The sequence below is a fragment of the Quercus suber genome, unplaced genomic scaffold (assembly GCF_002906115.3).
Source record: "Quercus suber isolate HL8 unplaced genomic scaffold, Cork oak 2.0 scaffold_487, whole genome shotgun sequence".
Lineage (NCBI taxonomy): Eukaryota > Viridiplantae > Streptophyta > Magnoliopsida > Fagales > Fagaceae > Quercus > Quercus suber.
The window spans coordinates 395,873-413,715 of record NW_027069937.1 but is presented as its reverse complement, the minus strand read 5'-3'; positions in this window follow the sequence as shown (position 1 = coordinate 413,715).

Here is a 17,843-nt window from a genome sequence, read left to right as displayed (position 1 = left end):
GTTTGAGCGGGAATCCCAAAATAGGCTTCCCCCTTCTCCCCACCGCTAAACCACACCCTCTCTTACTTCTAACCCATGGCCCACCACTCATGTATTGGCTAGGTACAAGTTGGTGGTGCTTAAGCCTTATCGTGCTCCACTTCCATGCATGTCCATGGCTTGTCTGCTATTCATGCATTTGCCATGACCTGAAGGCTCATTTGTACATTCTACTGCTTGTCCTTGACTTCTTGTGGTGTGAATGGGTCTTTGAGCCTTCGTTCTTTATGTCTCACTTCCTTCCTGGGCTGGGCCTTGCTTGATTGTGGGTTTTTCCTTCTCTAATCCATTCTTTGCCCTTTTCGCATTTTTGCTAACACTTTTGCCATGCTATTCTGTCATTCCTGATGTGCTATTGTTTGACCTATGCTTGCTGGGCCTCTTTTGGGCCTGCTATATGCTTTCCCTTTGCTTAATTCCAGTGGCCCGGTATTATCATTGGGCTAGTATTCATACTGTTTTAGGCTACCTTAGCCCATTCCATTGCTTCTGAGCTTCCTTAGCTCATTTCATCCTTTTGGGCATTCTTGGCCCATTCTAATTCTTTATTCCTATGGGCTTTTGCTAAGTCTTTTGGGCTTCCCCAGCTCAATTTACCATATCCTTTACTCTTGGAGTTTATGGGCTTTCCCACCAACCACTTACTCACTAATTCATACTTCGGGCCTCTTTGGCCTATCCTTGATTGCTTTCTATTTCTTATAATGCCCATGGGTTTACTACTTTCTCTAGACCCCTTCGGGCCCGCTAGCTTTCTTTGAGGCCCATTTACTATTTTCTAGACCTATGATCCATTATTCATGTCATTCAGGCTCAATGGTTTTCTTCTTAATTTACTAACTATTTTCTTCCCATATTGTTGGGCTTCTTCCTTCTATTAGGTCTCCTTGCCAAAGTGGGCATCAATAGGGTTCTATTATTATGTTGTCGCCAAACAAATGAATAATAATAAGCATTACATTACAGCGTCTTGTATTTCTTGTAATACCTATTCCAATTCCTAAGTAATTACCGTTACAATCTACCAAACATACCCATAAAAATCTTCCCAAAATTCCAAAATTCATTTCCTATCATCCTAATCAAGTCTTCAAGGGTATTATACTATTTTGATATATTTTCTTGGTCAAACCCATATAAATTATCGTGATTCTTAAAGTTATAACTAAGTTCATATTTTAGCTAATATACCAATCTCATATCCAATATTAATAATAATGAGAGTAATTAAGAGTTCAGTTTTTAATTTTTATGATATGTGTCAATTTAGTCTCTAACATTTCAAATGTGTCAGTTTAGTCCCTAACATTTTTGTATTATATCGAAATAGTTCCTACTGTTAAGAGATTGATGAAAACAAAAGTTGGCCTAACTAACATGATATTAAAATATTATTTTAATACACATGCCATGAGAGACCGCCAAGAGAAAAAATGTCCCGGGGACGGAGTCAGGACTTAGAATTAAAAGCGATGGAGGTATAAATAAATAAATAAATAAATCATTACAAAATTTCAAATAAGTATCCATTTAATATTAACAATTGGTTGATCAGACTTAACTTTTTTCTTAGGTTTGTTATTGGTAATTTTTGTTGTCGAGCTAATTTTTTTGGGTTTGTTAATTTGTTTTAAAATTTAGATCAATGAATATTTTGTTTATGACTTTTAAAAGTATTAATGATATTGTTAAGGGGACTAAGTATAATTTTATTGAATCAAATTGCTAAAATTAATATATATATATATATATAATTGTATTTTTTTTATTTGGTGGGGCCATTACCACACTAAGTCGTTGTTGCTATTATTTCAGCTCCATCTCCATGGTTTCGTTAACAAAGAGATCATACTGATTTTGTGTTCGATGGGGTTTGGTTCCCTATAGTCTGAAACATTTTAGTTATCTATATTATTAATAAGAGGATTTTCCTATTTCGTCTTCAATTTTTGGCTTACCAAAATACCCTCATACAAATTCTGAAATAACATACCCTTTAGTTTAATTTTTTTTCCTACAAAAAAGCAAAAAATGTTAAAACAATAATACTATCTCACATACAAAAGGAAAAAAAGAAAAAAAAAAAGGTTATTCTCATCACCCATTTATATTCAAATGTCTGATTCCTATCTATATTTGTTATCTATTGGAATTCAAATACTTCAATTATCTTTATAAAAATATACAAAATTACTTCTTCCAAAAAATGTTAAAAGAGTAATACTATCTCACGTATAAAATGGGGAAAAAAAAAAACTGTTATTCTCACCACCAATTTGTATTCAAATGTCTGATTCCTATCTATATTTGTTATCTATTTGAATTCAAATACTCCAATTATCTTTATAAAAAAAAATATGAAATTGCTTCAACTTTTTACAATTCTCTATCTCATTTTTAAACATTATTCCACATTGCCTTACCTCTTTCTTTAAAATATATATATATATATATATAAACAACGTTATTTATATATCACTTTTAAACATTATAGAGTCTTATATATATTGTGGGGCCCGTGGGCCTGATGGCCTCAGCCCATCGGATAGCAGGCCCAAGGCCCATGCCGAGGAATACTGACTATTCAAGGCTAAATTGTGGAAAGCCTCTTTTCCCAATCCACGCCGAGGACCTCCTCATCCTCGGCCTGACAAGGGTGATTTTCGGAAAAGACTAGGCCCAAAGTAAGCTGTCACCCTCACTTTTAATGCATTCACCTAACCCCCCTGGCCGCATTAATGGGGATATAACCCCTTAGCAGGGCAACGTTGATCAGAGTGAACCACTCGAGTACTGACAAGGCCTCTGATGGGACGGACGGCCAGAAGAGAGGCAAATGAATGATCAACAGATGGAATAAGGAGATAGGAAGATGAAAACTATATAAGGAAAGCAAGTAAAGTAAAAAGAAGAGGAGGAAAAAAGAAAAGAAAAAGGCTTCCTCAGCCATGGGCCGAGGAGCATCCTCCCAGTTGTATAGAAACTCTAAGTATCTTTTTATAAATAAAAGTTCATGCTTGATGAACGACGGCCAGCGCCTAAACCTTTAACCGACTCTCTATAAATTTATTGTTTGGGCTTGTTGGGCTGAAAACTCATCCAAACTCAGAGTCAATCCAAACTGAGTCCCTACAATTGGCGCCGTCTATGGGAAGGATTAGGGTGCTGGCCGGCGCACCAGGCGAGTGTTCTAAGTATTCATTTTACAGTAGGTTGAAAAAAAAAATAGAAGATTTGACAGCGAAAAGAGAAATCTTGATATTATTATTTCATAAATAGAAAGAGTACAAATTACAATCAGAGGCTCAGGCAGGCATGTTTTACAAACAAATTTACAAGCTAATCCTACCAGCTATTTCTATAATCAGAGGCCCAGGTGGAGCCGCCCTAAGAAAAAACTAGCCGGTGGGAAGTGTCAAGCCGTCCCTTTATTGGTATAAAGAGAATGGGAGAGCTTGACAAAAGGCAGAGAAGGGGGAGGGCCATCATGTTTCCAGGCTGCCAACAACTCCCTTCTCGGCCAGGCAGAGCTGAAACAAAGAGAGGAGCAGATGCAGGGGCTCCGGGATACCTTCCCCCATGATGTTCCCTTGATTCTCTCCAATTCTCACGAGTGTTGGCCGTTGGAGACGGCAACACTCGAGCACCGCCCATGAGGTGAATTCACACGTCTTCCTCGTCGGGGGTGCGCTCCGAGGAAAGACTTTAGGTGCTCTAACAACATCCCTCCGGGCCACCTTGTAGGGCACCATCGGGGTTACGCCTAGATTCTGCCGCACCGAAAGCCCAGTGGAGGCTGCAGCCATACCGGCTTTTGCCAGTTCGAGTCACAATTCCGGCGGGGTTGTTAAAAGGGCTTGGGAAGTTGGAAGAATGTGTTCTGTTTTTCTGTTTGTATTGAAAGGTCCATGGGTTGTGGAGAAACCATCTCGCCACCTTTTATAGGGGGTGGGGGTTGGTGAGAATTAATTCATGCAGAGTTCGAAAAGAGAATTATCAGCTGGGCTAATAATGAAGCTACCAATTTCCAAGGAGGCCGTAGACCGTTGGACTCGTGTTAATTTATGAGGACATTAATGAAGGCGCGTTTCGCGCACCGAAGCGTCAAGCGCGGAACACGAATAGACAAAGGGCGCTTCATAAATGAAAAAGATGGGGCATCGAGCTGGAGGCGAGGTCAACGCCACGTGTAAAGATCATAATCCGACCCAAGGAGGAATCGTCTCCAGTAAAGCGATCCGAGGACAAACCTCTACTTACAGAAAAATAGAAGTGGTAGACAGAACTAAGGTATTGTATGGTCCGAGGACCCAAGCCTATGGTAAAACTATACACACCATTATACCTGGGTACTAGACAGAACCAAGGTATTGCATGGTCCTCAGACCCAAACCTATGGGAAAACTAGATACTTACAAAAAAATAGAAGTGGTAGACAGAACCAAGGTATTGTATGGTCCTCGGACCCAAGCCTATGGTAAAACTATACACACCATTATACTTGGGTACTAGACAAAACCAAGGTATTGCATGGTCCTCGGACCCAAACCTATGGGGAAACTAGATACTTACAGAAAAATAGAAGTGGTAGACAGAACCAAGGTATTGCATGGTCCTCGGACCCAAGCCTATGGTAAAACTATACACACCATTATACCTGGGTACTAGACAGAACCAAGGTATTGCATGATCCTCGGACCCAAACCTATGGGGAAACTAGATACTTACAGAAAAATAAAAGTGGTAGACAGAACCAAGGTATTGCATGGTCCTCGAACCCAAACCTATGGAGAAACTAGATACTTACAGAAAAATAGAAGTGGTAGACAGAACCAAGGTATTGCATGGTCCTCGGACCCAAGCCTATGATAAAACTATACACACCATTATACCTGGGTACTAAACAGAACCAAGGTATTGCATAGTCCTCGGACCCAAACCTATGGAGAAACTAGATACTTATAGAAAAATAGAAGTGGTAGACAGAACCAAGGTATTGCATGGTCCTAGGACCCAAGCCTATGGTAAAACTATACACACCATTATACCTGGGTACTAGACAGAACCAAGGTATTGCATGGTCCTCGGACCCAAACCTATGGGGAAACTAGATACTTACAGAAAAATAGAAGTGATAGACAGAACCAAGGTATTGCATGGTCCTCGGACCCAAGCCTATGGTAAAACTATACACACCATTATACTAGACAGAACCAAGGTATTGCATGGTCCTCGGACCCAAACCTATGGGGAAACTAGATACTTACAGAAAAATAGAAGTGGTAGACAAAACCAAGGTATTGCATGGTCCTCGGACCCAAGCCTGTGGTAAAACTATACACACCATTATACCTGAGTACTAGACAGAACCAAGGTATTGCATGGTTCTCGGACCCAAACCTATGGAAAACTAGATACTTATAGAAAAATGGAAGTACTAGACAGAACCAAGTTATTGCATGGTCCTCGGACCCAAACCTATGGAAAACTAGATACTTATAGAAAAATAGAAGTACTAGGCATAACCAAGGTATTGCATGGTCCTCGGACTCGAACCCATGGAGAAAATAACTATCTGAAGAAAAACCAAAGCGTTACTTAGAGTCAAGCTATAATACGGTCTTTAGATTTATATTTGAAGGATAACAGATGGTTTCATGAGGCTAACTCCATAATAGAATACGAATATTGAGCAGAATATAATAGTAAAGCAAACAAAAGAAAATATCATTAGTTGGAAGCGAAGTATTAAGTATTCAATTCAAACGGAAAGTATACAACTCCCTTACAACGCCACTGAGGCAAGAAACAAAATGAGATAAAAGAGAAGATAAAAGAGAAAATAAACAAATTTATCCTATGTCGTATACTAGTCTCCTTAACTTAGTAGGCAGATTAAGTCAATAAGTAAATCAAAAGGCGTTGGCCAAGGCCTAAGGGCTTGGTCTCGAAAGGTCCGCCGGAGGACTTGCCACGTCTTGTGGTATTCCCTGACCCTCGGTTATAACTTCCCCCAATGCTCTCTGGGGCTCAACCTCCTCGGATGGTTGGTCAGTTAACGGTGTATCCTCGGCGGTCTTATCGTGACTCTCAACCGCTGGTAATGAAGACCCCTCTTCGGGAGCAACAGGTGCAACCTCGTGAATGGCAATAGGGTAATATACCCTGTCCTCCCTCCTAAGATCAGATGAGACATTAACCCCTGCTTGGTTGAGGGCTTCATGCCAGGTCTGAGAACAGTAATGCCTGCACACTGCAGGAACTTGAGCCCGAAGGGTGGCTTCAGTCGTAGCCACCCCATCTGCGAAAGCATTCTCCTCTGCCTGTTCTACAGAGCGCTCAGCGTCTATTTTTGCAAATACCGCCTCGTCTTTGGCTCTCACAGCCTCTTCCCTAGCATACTCGGCAACAACTTTCTCATGGATTGCCGCGGTCAACTTTCCCTTCATATAGGTAATGTTCTTTTTGGCAGTCTGTAATTGACCCTCAACGTCTTGCAAGTGATTAGTTTGATCCTCAGCTTGCTTCCTGGCCACGGCTAGGTCGAAGACAGCAGTATCCCTGGCCTTCGTCATCTCTTCCAGATCCTCGGTCGCCTTTTTTAGGTCGGCCTCAGATCTCTTGAGAGTATTGGCAGCCTCCAAGAACTTGTCACGCTCTTGCACTAAGGCATTGCTATAGTCATCGACCTCCTCGCCTAACCTGAAAAGGACCTGGATAGCCTGCCAATAAAAACAAGTAACTCTGTAAAGAGAAAGGAAGGTATTAAGTGACAAACTTTGAATAAAGTGAATAGGTGCCAAAGGACCTACCATTCCTAGATACTTCTTAAGGTCGAGGACAACCTCTACCCCAATCATATTTCTTAGCTCGGCCATGTCAGTGGGAAGAAGAAGAGATTTCTCCAGGGCCTCAGCTACAAGAGCCCCCTCGGCTCCTTGAGATTCCAGCATCGACGCGTTATCCATCAGAGGCTGATCATGGAGCATGGCAGCGGGCAGCCAGGCTTGAGCCTCGGACTGCTGGATGGCCTTCTTACTCTTTCGTTGATCACCGAGCTTCAGTTGCTTCAAAGGCCTGCGAAACCTACCCTCCTCGGGCGGGGAATGGGATTTGCTCCCATCCATTGGCTCCTTACCCTTGGAAAGTCTCTTCCTTTTCGGGTCATGAGACTCGGTCTGAGGGTCTGTTACTGTGGGAGCAGAAGACGACCTGGTTTGCACAGTTAAAATCTGGGGCGGAGGTGCTGGGGGCTGGGGCTATGACTCTTCTGGTACACCTTTCTTGGAACCGCCTTCGAGCAGGTCAAGAAGATTGGTTTGGGGCTGTCTTTTTAAACCCATCTCAGTCGGAGTACCAACTCTTAGGGACTGGAGATCAGCTTTGGACAAATGAGGGTCTCCTAGATCACCAGAGGGATCCTCGGACTGATAAGCTAGGTTGAACACGCTATATTCGTCCTCAGAAGAACTCAGTTCAACCACCTCCCTTGCCTTCTTAGATAATCCTTCCTCGGCCATCGTTACTTGCTGGGATGAGGAGGGACCTGCTAGCGGAATGCCTTTAGGTATATAAGACCCTTCAGTAAATGCAAAACCGTCTTCCACCACAGTGATTTGCGTAAGCCGAGGGTTGCGAGCTCTAATTACGTGCTTCGGGACTGGGAATGATTTCTGAGCTGGGTCGCATCCGAGGATGTGATGAGCAGCTCTGACCTGGTTATCAGTTTCGTTTAGAAAAAGATCCGACCTAAGAACAGTCTCCAAATCCGCTTTGTTAACCAGATGGAAATGACGTGCAAAGGCGTGCGGATCTGTGACAAGAAAAGTAAAACTCCTATGGTTAATCAACCAAATCAGATATACAGTTATAAAACTTGAAAATACTGAAACCTAGATTGTCTGTTACTTCGGATACCCTACCTGGCTCCCCCTCTACTGTTGGACAATGAAAACCGTTGTGCCACTCTCCCGACACTATGAGGAAATCTTGGGTTAAACCCTTATTGGAATCAGGAAGACACTGGATAAGACGAACCCTATCGTCCCTTGTCTTCATATAGTACGTCTTACCCCTCAGGTGATGAAGGTTGTAACACCTGTTCACATCATGGTGAGTCAGTCTCAGCCTCATTTTCTCATTCAGGGTATCTACACACCCTAATATCCTAAATACGTTCACGGCACACTGAGTAGGAGCCAAGCGGAAATGCCTAAGGTAATTGAGAGTTACTGGACTCATAGGGATTCTCATCCCTCTTTCTACGAAAGCTACTATTGGGATCACAACTTCACCCTCTCTCCTCTTAAGGTACCACTCCCCTTCTTCATAGTACTTCAAACTCACATTATTGGGTATTCCATAGTCGACAATGAATTTGTTCATCATCTCGTCGGACTCAACCAACTTCTTAAACTTACCCATTCCCCAAAGACGACTAAAAGTTCTAAAAGAAGAAAAGGGGGAGTAAAATCAAGGAAATTTGGGGTCGCTAGAAAAAGAAGACTTACAGAAGTATGGCGATTCTCTTCAGGAAGAGTGCAAGTTGAACTAGACTTAAGTCATACGCATCAATGGTTGTAAGCGCGAAAATGAGGAAACCAGACGTTTTAAACAGGTACTTATACTCCCCCTTAGGTTCCCCAAATGTAACTGTCTGCCCATAAAAGCAGGAGATCCCCACCGAATAATTACCATCACACCGTTGAGAGTGGGAAACGTGGTGCCGCCAAAATTTAATGTAGGCACCCATTAAGTCTTGAAACGCTAAAAATGCGCATCGAGCAGTCAAAAAGCCGCCAGCATTAACACGAACCGAAGTGGGGCGACTCGTCTAGAGGGCCCGCAGGTATCAAAACCCTCCTCCCCGTCCGAGGGAACGTGCAGCAGGGTTTTGAGGGGCTATTGTGGGGCCCGTGGGCCTGATGGCCTCGGCCCATCGGATAGCAGGCCCAAGGCCCATGCCGAGGAACACTGACTATTCAAGGCTAAATTGGGGAAAGCCTCTTTTCCCAATCCACGCCAAGGACCTCCTCATCCTCGGCCTGACAAGGGTGATTTTCGGGAAAGACCAGGCCCAAAGTAAGCTGTCACCCTCGCATTTAATGCATTCACCTAACCCCCCCTGGCCGCATTAATGGGGATATAACCCCTTAGCAAGGCAACGTTGATCAGAGTGAACCACTCGAGTACTGATAAGGCCTCTGATGGGACGGACGGCCAGAAGAGAGGCAAATGAATGATCAACAGATGGAATAAGGAGATAGGAAGATGAAAACTATATAAGGAAAGCAAGTAAAGTAAAAAGAAGAGGAGGAAAAAAGAAAAGAAAAAGGCTTCCTCGGCCATGGGCCGAGGAGCATCCTCCCAGTTGTATAGAAACTCTAAGTATCTTTTTATAAATAAAAGTTCATGCTTGATGAACGACGGCCAGCGCCTAAACCTTTAACCCACTCTCTATAAATTTATTGTTTGGGCTTGTTGGGCTGAAAACCCATCCAAACTCAGGGTCAATCCAAACTGAGTCCCTACATATATATATATATATATATATAAGACTCATCAAATGTAATGAGTCTTGTGAAAAATAGTAGGTTGGCCAAAAAGAAGTTTGTATGAGAAAAGAGGAGATCAAAGCAAGTGAGTGAGTTTAATGACAGAATTGACGTTCTTGATGGTAAGGACTAAGTATTTCTTTAACCAGCTTTCATTCCCTAGCACTTTGTTTTCCTTCCTTGCCACAAATTAACTCAATACTAAGGCAAGTCCATTTCTTTAATGTTGTTATAAGTAACATACACCAAAATTCAACACTGGATATTTGGATTGGGGGATTTGAATCTTTGAATATTTTGTTAATTGTTGTGACACCCTCTAATTTTGGAGGGATTAATTAAGTTAACCTAGACTTTCATGCCAAGTTGGGTAGAGATGGTTGTGATGATGGGCAGTCACAGGTGGTGCTAACCCTACGTGGTGGTGCATGGCATTGGTGGCTTAGTTGTTAGTTCCTCGTGTGTGGGCTTGGTGGCTAGAGTGCAAGTCAGGGCTGGGCTGCTGTGATGATTTAATGCTATGTGCAAAGAATTGGGCTAGTGTGAGCTAGCTAAATGCATGGACAAGTGCTAGTGGGCTAATGGTAGTTACTTTGTGTGCTGCATATGGGCATGCTGTGTTAGCTATAGTGTTGATGAGAGACCTTGAGTATGGGCCAACCCTCTCTAAAATGTGTGAGAACAAGTTGTGTGGGCTTCTAGAGGAAGGGCAGAGGCCCTATGGTCTGCTGAGACATGAGTTGTGCATGTTCAACATATGCAGTGGCGGTTACTAAGCAGTTACCAAGCAGTTCCTAGCTTTCTTGATGATCAGACCTGCTGTGTAGGGGTTGGAAACGTGAAGAGCAAGCCAAGATAGCATCAGTTGAAGGTGTCCTAAGTCAAACCACAAGTGACAGATTGTCCAAGACCCAAGCAATAACTGCCATAGCAGTTAATTCAGTGTATTTAACCCTAAGGCTGTTGGGGGTGTCAACAGCAAAGTGTATTTGGCCTTGGGAAAATCCTGTGTAAATTCCCTAGGCTTGTAAAAAGGTTTCTTTTGTACTTGAGATTAAATAATAAAGGTTGGGGGTGGGTTCCTTGTAAATATTGTGTATGCTATGTGTTTAAACGTCCCTATATAATATGTTCTAAGTGTTATTGCAGTGTGTGTGTGTGGTGTTGGCTGATACTAAGTCAGGTACTTAGGGCCATCGCAGGCAGAAAATTTGAGTGAAAAAACTGACCCTATGACACAATATATTAATAGGTGTGGTGTAGTTTTTTTTTTTTTTTTACAATTTTCTAAAAGCAGAACTGCAAACCACACATTTGCAAGATGCAAGTGCGGTTTTGCACCTCTGCCATGGCCAACAGTGCAATGACCACACTTTGCAGTCGATTTTGATCGGTTAATGTGCAGTCAAAACCATTTGTGCACAACCCTACCAAAAGTCGTGTACCCTTAAAATTCCTTTTATTCCTTTTTTCCATTAAAATCTGAATGCGGACAAAGATAAGACAAAAGCTTAATTTATTTGGGCCGCGGAACAATTAGGGGCATCATCTAGTTTTGCGAGGCAAAATCTAGATATTGATTTGCACTGTTCATATTCCGAAATCCGAAATGTATATTATACTCCTATGTTATAAAATTTAACTATTACAAATAAATTTTTGTTAAAAAAATTACAAATAATGGGATGTCAAATGTCTAGCTTATCACTAACTCTTGGTATGATGGACACTAAATAAGTATAAGTGTTTGTGGTGTGTGAGGAGCAAAGGTCAGGTTCTAGTCTCAATGAGAGAATTTCATACACATATACTTAAATTAGATTATAATAGAATTTCTATTTTGTATAAAAAACATGTCTAGCTTATTTATACAGTAAATCTTCACATCCTTCCCAATCCAAATAGTTATTCTTTATTAGAGCATTAGCATCAACACTTGTAAAAATATATCATTTTAACACATCAAAAAACTATTTTATTATTTTAGCACACCATTTTACAATACATCATACATCATGTTTTCTATTCTTCAATTCAATACATTAAAATAATATATACAATACATTAAAATAATATTTAACTAAAAACTCAGCCCAATGCAAAACACAACCTAGGTAACGGTCACCAACCAACAACTACCACCACAACCAGCTGCCACCAAACAACAGCCACCTCCACAACCACCACACAACCACGGCATTCTCCACAACCCAGTGTTAATGTGTATAGTGTTATGGGCTTTAGGCCCACCTAGATTACTTATATAGCACACATGCTTGTACTACATTCTTACTTGTACTGCACACATATGCCTCCTATATAAAGGCTCTCATGTACATTCTTTAATGAGAAAATACAATAATATTGTTTTCAATATTTCTAACATGGTATCAGAGTCACTGCTCTGACCTTTCCTCAGCAATCTTGTCTTTATTGGTGCTATTCCATTCTCATCACTTCCACCGTCACAACAGCTGCTACCATAGCCTTTCACCGTAGAACCTCCGACATCTTCAAGCTGTCTTCCTTGTGTTCCAGACCTGCAGCCACCATCGTCAAGGAGTCCCGCACCACACAGACCACTGCACTTACCATCTTTGTTGTGCATCTTGCTCCGATAAGTATTTTGCAAGTACCACAGTGATCGTCTTGCCCCGATCTACTCAATCGTGGAAGTCTTGCAGTCATCGGAGCTTACATGCACCCTCACACACCGCCCAAAGAAGCTGCGCCTTAGTCACACGCCGGTCTCTGTTCCTGTTGACGTCATCACTGCCACGTCAACCCTAGCTGACACAATCGTCCATTCATTTGCTGACATCACCTGCAACGTTAGCTAACGTCATCTTTGACTAGACCGTTGACACGCGTTGACTTTGATCGTTGACTTTTCTCTAGAGTTGACTTTTGCAGTCCAGGTTCTCCTTACCCTGTTTTTCACGTAGATTTCATTTTTGCATATTTTGCTTCTAAATGAAGAATAAGGATAGGTCTTCTTCTTGTCGTAATAATCATTGCCGATAATCCAGCAAACGTTTTTGCAATTTTTGTAAACGTTTTGGCCACAATATTGAGACTTGCTATCATCACAACAAGTCAGTTATTTCAATTTCTGCTGCTACTATTGCTAACTCTGCGAGTGTCCAACCAATGGCTCCTGTCTCTACACAATCTTTAAGACGCACTTTTACCATGTCCACAAATTACCTTAAAAACATCATCGCTAACGTCATTCATATGGTTGGTAATGCATCTTATTCTTCTTCTCTCTCAGCTTTATCTGGTATGTCTCCTTCATCTTGGCTTATGGATTCTACTTATTGCAATCACATGACACCTCACTCGTCCTTATTTTTTAAACTTAAACATATACCACACTCTTTTAATATTCGCACAGCAAATGGTTCTATAATGTCTGGTCATAATATAGGTTCCGTTTCAACCTTCAACCACTCGGTTCCTGGGGTCTTTAATGTTCTTAACCTTTCTTACAATTTATTTTCTGTTGGACAATTAGCTAAGTTGGGTTATCACATTATCTTTGACTATTCTGGTTGTGTTGTGCAAGATCCAAGGATGGGACAAGAGCTTGGAACCGGTCCCAGAGTTAGGCGTATGTTTCCCGTGTACAACCTTCGTCTTTCACTTGTTGCTCTTGTTTCTGTTGTTGCAGCTGCTGCAGTTTCTTCTATTCCTTCCCTTGCACTTTGGCATGCTCGATTTGGTCATGCATCTTCCTCTCGGGTACAACAATTGGCTTCTAGAGGTTCGTTAGGTTCAATTTCTACAACAAATTTTGATTATGTTTCATATCAGTTAGAAAAACAACTAGGTTTGCCTTTCAATACTAGTGAATCAATATCCACTGATATCTTTGACCTTATTCATTCTGATATTTGGGGGCCTTCTTTTATCTCTAGTATTGGAGGATCTCGATATTTTGTTGTCTTTATTGATGATTACTCTTGCTGTAGCTGGATTTTTCATATGAAACATCATTCTGAATTATTGCAAGTATATTCTAATTTTGCAAAAATGGTTGAAACTCAATTTTCCAAACATTTCAAAATTTTTCGATCTGATATTGCTCTTGAGTACACTAAATATGCTTTCCAAGCTATTTTGCATTCCTTTAGCACTATTCATCAACTAAATTTTCCAGGTAGCTCTCAGCAAAATGGTAGAGCCGAACGAAAATTTCGTCATATTTTTGACACTATTCATGCTCTCCTTCTCTTTGTCAAAGTTCTTGCTCCTTTTTGGGGCAAAGCTACTTTTCATGTTGTTCATGCTATTAATCGCATTCTAAGTCTTATTATCCAAAAATCAAACTCCATATGAGCGTCTTTTTGGGTCACCTCTAGACTATCACCACCTTTGCTCCTTTGGTTTTGCTTGTTTCGTTCTTCTTTAGCCACATAAGCATAACAAACTTGAGCCTCAGTCAAGGTTTTGTTGTTTTCTTGGCTATGGCGAAACTTAAAAGGGGTATCAGTGTTATGATCCTGTTTCTCATCATCTTCGTATCTCCCGCAATGTTGTCTTTTGGGAACATCGCTCCTTTGTTGAGCTCTCTCACTTCCGTACCTCCCTATCTTCCTCCTCTGTCTTAGATCTTTTTTCAGATGAGGCACATATTCCTTCTGTAGCTACTCCTGATCCTCCTGTAACTGCTCATATTCTCCTATAGACTTCTCTGTCCAACCACCAGATATCCTTGATCCCTTTCCTAGTTCACCCTTTAATGAACAGGTCGAAGATGAACAGGTCAAAGACAAGCTACCCAACCCTGAGCTTAGGTCCCCTATTCCTACTCCACCTAAAGATCTTGCACAAGACATTCCACCTTGTCACTCAACTCGAGTAAGGTCCATTCCTACACATTTAATTGACTATCATTGCTACACTGCCCTTGCTACACTACACGAGCCTCACACCTATCATGAGGCTTCCACTGACACTTTATGGCAGATTGTAATGAAAGAGGAACTTGATGCATTATCTAAAAACTATACTTGGGATTTGGTGACTCTCTCTCCTAGAAAATTTGTGGTTGGTTGTAAGTGGATCTACAAGATTAAGACTCGCACTGATGGGTCCATTGAGCACTGAAAAGCTCTTCTTGTTGCAAAAGGTTTTACACAGGAGTATGGGATTGATTATGAAGAGACCTTTGCTTTGGTTGCTCGTATCTCATCTATTCGTGCCCTCATAGTTGTTGCTGCTACTAGTTAATGGGACATTTTTCAAATGAATGTCAAAAATGCATTCCTTAATAGAGATTTAAGTGAAGAAGTTTATATGCAACCTCCTTCTAGTCTCTCTGTTGAATCAAACAAGGTTTGTCACCTTCGACGTGTACTTTATGGCCTTAAACAAGCTCCACGAGCTTGGTTTGCCAAATTCAACTCTACCATCTCTCGCTTGGGCTACATGGCCAGTCATTATGATTCTGCCTTATTTCTCCGTCGTATTGCAAAGGCACTATTTTACTTTTCCTGTATATGGATGATATGATCATAACTGGTGATGACCTGAAGGATTTTCTTAGTCGGTAGTTTGAGATGAAAGATCTTGAACATCTCAGCTATTTCTTGGGTCTTGAAATCACTCATTCTACAGATGGACTTACTGATAGCAAGACTGTTGACACTCCAGTTGAGCTTAATGCGTATCTGACTCCCTCAAAAGGGAAACCATTGTCTAATCTCTCTATTTACAAACACTTGATTAGCAGCCTAGTTTATCTCACTATCACTCATCCAGACATTTCCTATGTTGTTCACCAGGTGAGCCAGTATCTGTCTGTTCTATGATCGACTCACTATGCTAATGTTCTGCACATTCTTCTATACCTGAAGGGCACTCTCTTCCATGGTCTTTTCTACTCTACTCAATCTCCTCTTGTACTCCGTGCATTTTCTGATGCTAATTGAGTAGGAAATCTCACTGATCGCAGGTCCACCACTGGTTATTGCTTTCTTCTTGGTTCTTCTCTGATTTCTAAGCAAAACAAGAAACAAACTCATGTGGCTTGCTCCAATACTGAAGTAGAATATCGTGTCATTGTTGATACCACATCTAAGCTCCTTTGGCTACGATAGCTTCTCAAAAACTTAGGTGTGTCCACATCCTCTGCTACTCCTCTTTATTATGACAACTAGAGTGCCATTTATATTGCTCATAATGATGTCTTTCATGAACGGATTAAACACATTGAAATCGATTGTCATTTTATCCGTTATCATCTTGTCTATAATGCTCTCAAGCTCTTCTCAGTCTCCTCCAAAGATCAACTTGCAAATATCTTCACCAAGTCACATCCTAAAAGATGCATTCATAATTTGGTTGACAACCTTAAGTTGGTCTCACACCCACATTGAGTTTGAGGGGGGTTGTTAACGTGTATAGTGTTGTGGGCTTTAGGCCTACCTAAATTACTTGTATAGCACACATACTTGTACTACACTCTTACTTGTACTGCACGCATATGCATCCTATATAAAGGCTCTCATGTACATTCTTTAATGAGGAAATACAATACTATTGATTTTAGTATTTCTAACACCCAGAAAACAACTCAAAACAAACCCAAATGCAAAAACCCACATATAGCAACATCCAAACCAACATTCACAACCACAATTGGAACCACCAAGACCACCAATATTAGCCACCGCACCCCAATCAAAATCAACCCATAACCACCAAAATAACACAAAACAACAACCCAAAAAAACCATCACCACAAAAACCATCAACCTAGCACATTCACTTCTTAAAACCTATCCAAAAAAACAAAACAAAAAACCCCCCCAACAAACCAATAACTCACTAATCAATAGAGAGAGAGAGAGAGAGAGAGAGAGAGAGAGAGATCTAATAGCATAGGTTTTGCTTGGCGAGTTGGAGGCATGGCAAGGTGGCTGGCAAGCCAGAGGTGGCGAGGTGGCCGTGTGGTGAGCCTGAGAGTGTAATTGTGAAAGGAAGAGAGAGAGAGGGTAAGAGAATGAGAAGCTGAGTGAAAGATGTACAGGACAGAGAGAGATGAAAAATGTGTGAAAGGAGAGAGAAAAAGAACAATTTTTTTTTTTTAGCATTTGTGTCAATATCATTTCAAATTTGGAACGGTACTGTTCATCAATGCTAAATTTTTTAGCATTTAGAACATCTAATGTGAGAGATTTTTTAGTGTTTGGTGTGCACACTTAATGCCAGTGCTCTTAAAGCATTCCTGGATGGGAATTGCCAAATAAAAAATAAATAAATAAAATCTATTTTACATCACTAAAAACCATGTTATCTATTTTACCCACCCACTTCTAAAAACATCCCACATCCTATTTTTTATTTTGCCTTATAAGCATATTAAAATAATCATTTTTTTTTCTTTCCTAATCCATAAACAAGCAATAACCACTGCCACAAAACCCAATATCTCACACAAACTTGTAACCCACAAAATGCAACAACCAACCCACAAAAACCAAGCAACCATTGCCACTGCAATCAATGCAAACCTACCATCGCCCAAATTGGTTTGTACTATTGTCGTAACAAGCCAATTTTTTATGAACCCACCCCACGCCACTGCAACCCATGCCACCCAAATCAATTTGCAAATCCACTGCACTCTGGCTTGCAAACCCATCCAAAGCCCCAGTTGCGCTACCAGAAGCCCTTGACCTTGCATGACGCATAGCCCCATCTCCTCCATTGTTGGACACAAAAGATTTTTCTATGTTGATGTAATTGGATTAGAGAGAAACAGTGCAAGAGAGAGAGTGATGAATAAAATAAGAAAGGAAAAGATTTGCATGTGCTATAGTGATTATCTAGTTTTAGATGTTATAGTATGTAGTATGTGATAAAGATTTGAACAGTGATGAAGTACCAAATGAGGGGGTAATTTTGTGTGAATTTGTGTATTTAGCACTCTATTTTGCATTTTAAACGCCTCTTTAAAATGTAAGTAAATTATATAATTGATTTTTTTAGTTTGAGATGAATCAAAATTAAATCCTAAATGTTAAAAAGTTTTTACATTTAAATAAGAATCGATACAAATTTAAATTACTTAATTCATACTCTCAATGAATCTTTATTAATTAAAAACACTTCAAATTAGTTTGAGTCGATTTTCAGAAAGGCCAATAAATTAAGCCTAGCAACCCAAGTTCAAAATAAGAGGGAGTCTAGGCTATCTAGCCCACAACTCACTCTAGTATCATCGAGGCTAATGGTGCATAA